Source organism: Callithrix jacchus, chromosome 20 (genome assembly GCF_049354715.1).
Source record: "Callithrix jacchus isolate 240 chromosome 20, calJac240_pri, whole genome shotgun sequence".
NCBI lineage: Eukaryota > Metazoa > Chordata > Mammalia > Primates > Cebidae > Callithrix > Callithrix jacchus.
The window spans coordinates 15981210-15985731 of NC_133521.1; positions in this window are offsets into that span (position 1 = coordinate 15981210).

The window sequence follows — 4522 nt, forward strand, 5'->3', positions numbered from 1 at the left end:
TTCTAAAAGAAATGGAAAGCTTTGAACTTTTTGAAAGATCTTTTTTTTTGAAAGAAAGAAAGAGAAAGAACGGGGGAGAGAGAACAAAAAAAAAGAAATAGAGAGAGAAAGAAAAAAAAGAATGAAAGAGAGAAAGAAAGAGGAAGAAAAAGAGGGAGAGAGAACAGGAGTGTTGCTTTATTGCCCAGGCTAGAATGCAGTCTAAAAATGGGTATTGAAAACGTTCTTTTATGCCAATATTTGTGCTTAACAATGGAGACAGGAAGGAATTAGGGAGGGAAATAACAAACAAGCAGCCAACCAATATTTCATTTAAACCTGTGAAATGCTACGCAGTTGCTGAGGAGTGATTTACTTCCAATTATGTGGTCACTTTTAGAGTAGGTGTGATGTGGTACTGATAAGAATGTATGTTTTGTGTATTTGGGGCGGAGAGTTCTATAAATGTTTATTAAGTTTACTTGTTCCGGGTCTGAGTTCAAGTCCTGGATATCCTTGTTAATTTTCTGTCTTGTTGATCTGTCTAATATTGACAATGTAGTGTTAAAGTCTCCCACTATTATTGTGTGGGAGTCTAAGTCTCTTTGTAAGTCATTAAGAACTTGTCTTAAGTATCTGGGTGCTCCTGTATTGGGTGCGTATATATTTAGGATCGTTAGCTCTTCTTGTTGCATTGATCCTTTTACCATTATGTAATGATCTTCTTTGCCTCTTTTGATCTTTGTTGCTTTAAAATCTATTTTATCAGAGGTGAGAATTGCAACTCTTGCTTTTTATTTATTTATTTATTTTTGCTTGCTTTCTTGCTCTCTTCTCTTTCTCCTTCTCTCTCCTTTCTTCCATCTCCCCTTACTTTTCCTCCCACCCTCATCCTGCTCTCTCTCCCAAGCTCTCCAGCACTCCTAGCCTCATACCCATCATGTGGGCATCTCCCCAACTTGTTCCAGCAGCTTCTCAGACTGCCCCCAGCCACCCTGCTCCTCCACAAGTGCTCCTGGCCTCATGGGTGGCTCCTCCACTCACCTCCATTGCTCAAGTCAAAACCCAGGGCTCATCCTGAGCTGATCAGCTGACTCTACCCTCGGGCCCGTTCCTGGCCAGGCCCATCTACCTGCTCACCTTCCCCAGGGCCCCGCTGGCTCCTCTTCCTGCCTCTGCTCCTGGCTCCCATCTTCCCAAAAACCTCCCCTTAAGGGCCTACATGGGATCTTGGGTGAGGGCCCAGTGCTTTCTGCATAAAGTCCCTGCTCTGGAGCAAGACCTGTTGGCTCCTCCCCTCCCAGCCAAGCATCATCACCACTCCCACATGTCTGCGGCATGCCTGTCTCCCCAGAGCCTCTGCACGTGCTGTCTGCTCCCCCTGGAAAGCCTTATTCCCCTGCTCCCCCACGTCACAGGCACACATTCTCTCCCAGGCCACTCGGCTGACCAGGAGCTCCCTCTCTCACAGCCCCTGGGTCATCCCTCTATGCTCCCATTTCCTGCCTGCCTCCCTCCAAGAGCAGGTCTCTGTCCAGCACAGAACGTCACACGCATGTCAGGAGTAAGATATCCAGGTAAAGACCAGGCTCAATGACTCATGCCTGTAACCTCAGCGCTTTGGGAGGCTGAGGCAGGAAGATCACTTGAGACCAGGAATTCAAGACCAGCCTGGGCAACATAGCAAGCCTTATCTCTACAAAAAAACAAACAAACAAACAGAAAACAGAAAAAAAAAAAAAAAACATTAGCTGTGCTCGATAGTACACACCTGTAGTCCCAACTTCTCAGGAGTGGAAGGATCGCTTGAGCCCGGGAGGTAGTGGAGCTATGATCACTGTACTCCAGCCTGGACAACAGAGAGAGACCTTGTCTCTAAAAACTAACTAACTGAATAAATAAATAAAAATTAAGAAATCCAGGTAAAGAGTGGGCAGGCGGAATCCCTAACGGAGCCAAGAAGAGGCCACTGACATGGAACCCCGGAAGAGCAGAGCTGCGGAGGCCTCTGATATGACAAGCCCAACCCCTTCACTCCCGACTGGGAGGTTTATCTCCTACCCACTATAAGCAGCACCCCTAGACCCATGGGTGCTGGGCTGTTTGCTGTGGACACTCCATGAGGCGGAAGCGCCGCTGCTGGTCGGGCCACCTGCAGACAGTCCGAGGCCGGCAGCCTGTAGTCTCTGCTGTTGTCTGGGCCGTCTTGCCCATGCGCTGAAAGGGAAGGACAATAATCTCCCTGCGCCCGGCCCCTTCCCCTGCCAGGAGCCAGTGTTGCAGAAGAGAAAGGGGGTCTTTATGCCCACAGGCAGAAGGGCACCGCTCCCCTCCCGGTCCCCCACGATGCGCTCTGGTGAAAGAACTCTTTGTGATGCTCCCTAAGTCTGGCCAGGGTAGACACAGAGCCCTCCCCAAGTAGGAGGGGGTGGCAGCCAGCTGGGGGTCTCTGTCCAGTTAAGGTCACAGGCCATGGCTGAGGAGGCCTCTGGGCCTTAAGAACGAAAGAAGAGGCCATCTGACAGCAGGAAATGAGAGAGGACACGCACCCACAGCATGTAGGAGTTGGAAGAGACTTGCTGCCGCCTGGGTCCAAACGGGCTCTGTTCTTTCAACAGACACTGCAGACTGAGTTCCTTGTGGAATTGGTCACACAGGAGGCAATGTCCACCCCACCTCTCTGACCTTCTTCTCACCTACTCTCCCCTCACCCACTGTGTTTTGCTGTTTCGTGTGTGTGTGTGTGTGTGTGTGTGTGTGTGTGTGTGTGTGTGTGTGTGTTTGTTCTTAGAGATGGGGCTTCGCTATGATGCCCAGGCTGGTCTTGAACTCCTGAGCACAAGCCATCCTCCCACCTTGGCCTCCCAAAGTTCTGGGATTACAGGCGTGAGCCACCACGTTCGGCCACACTGTTTTTTTAGAGACAGAGTTTTATTGGAGTGCAGTGGCACACTCACAGCTCACTGCAGCCTCGAACTCCCAGGCTCAAGTGATTCTCCTACCCCAGCCTCCTCAGTAGTGGGACTACAGGCATGTGCCACTGCAGTGGACTTTTTCTCTGTTTCTTGAATCAGTTGGCACATGCCCACTTAGAATTTTCCACTTAGAATGCTGTTCTCTGAGGTGTTGGAGTTGCTCTTTACCTTCTCAAAGGGGCCTACGCAGCCCATTCCCCATCTGGTGGCCCCTCCTGGCTCTTTTCATTGCCCAATCACCTTCCAGCCTGCCATGTCATAGATTGTGCCTAGAAGTTCAATAACAGAACATCCAATTCACTTATATTACGACCCAGGGCCTGACATCCAGCGGGTGCCCAGTGAACCTTCATCTGAATGAACAAGTAGATCATTTCCTTTCATTAATCCTTTCTCCCGTCCTGAGACAGAAGCAGTGATTCATTTACAGATGAAGGCTCTGGGAACTGAGGGATGTTTCCCAAGTTCCACAGTGAGAAAGAGCTAGAACTGGGATTCAGATTCAGGGCTGTCTGCCCCCGAGACAGAAGTGGAGCTGTCTGTTCCGCCTCACCTTGTACACTCAGGTGTAATTTCACCAATGTGCCTCCTACCTCCCTGGTGACTGCCACCCACACACACCGTGCCCCCCTGCCTGGCTAGGCTCTAAAGAGAGAAGGGCTTGTCCCTTGAGGAATGTTCCCAAGGATGCCTGTCAGAGGCAGCTTTGAAGTTCGGGACCACACAATCCCTCCCTCGCAGGGTGGAAGGATCCCAACCCCAGGTCCTCAGGCAGAGCCCAGCCCACAATTCTCCCTTCCCAGGAGAACAGGAGAGCAGCCCTATCCCTCCTCAACCTCACCTCTGCAAGCCCAACACTACCAAGCTTCATGCCAGCAGGCCAGGCTTTGACCCTCTCTGCAACCTTAGCACCTCACCTGTCAAATAGGCCAGTACCACCTGTCCAGCCCGTGCATCTTTGAGGAACAGGTGAGATGTGCAGGAAGGGACTCCCTGGACCTGAGCTGCAAAGCTACAGGCATAAATGTCACCCCGCCCTGCTGCCAAGGCCAGAAGCAGGCAGGAAGTGAGGAATGGGAATACCAGAAAGAGCGATCCCCTGCCCCTCCTTCCCCAAAGCTCTAGGAAAAGGCTGAGTGAGGGGCCTTCAAGGCCATGAGTCAGCCTCCCCCGAAAAGCCAGGCAGGGGCCCAGGTCCTCCTCCATGGGTGGACTGTTCTCCCTGGGGAACAGCAAAGCCTCCCAGGCCAGGAGCCATGTGGAATTCGTCTCTTCCAGGCCTATGAAAGGGTCTAGAGTGATGCTGACAGCAGCCGGCTGGACTGCACTGGCCCCTGGAAAAGGGATTTCATTACAAAGGTCAAGCTTGGCATCTGCTTTAGGGCTACCTATCCCCTCCCCTCAGACTGCCTGGCATGTCCCCCTCCATCCTACCACCCCCATCCCCCGCCAGCCTCCATAGTTCCCAAAGGGCCCCTCTGAGCCAGGGACAGGGCTCCAGAGAACAGCAAGGCAGCCCCTTCCTGGTGCAGATGGGAATATCGCCCCAGGGGGCAGCACTGAAGTGC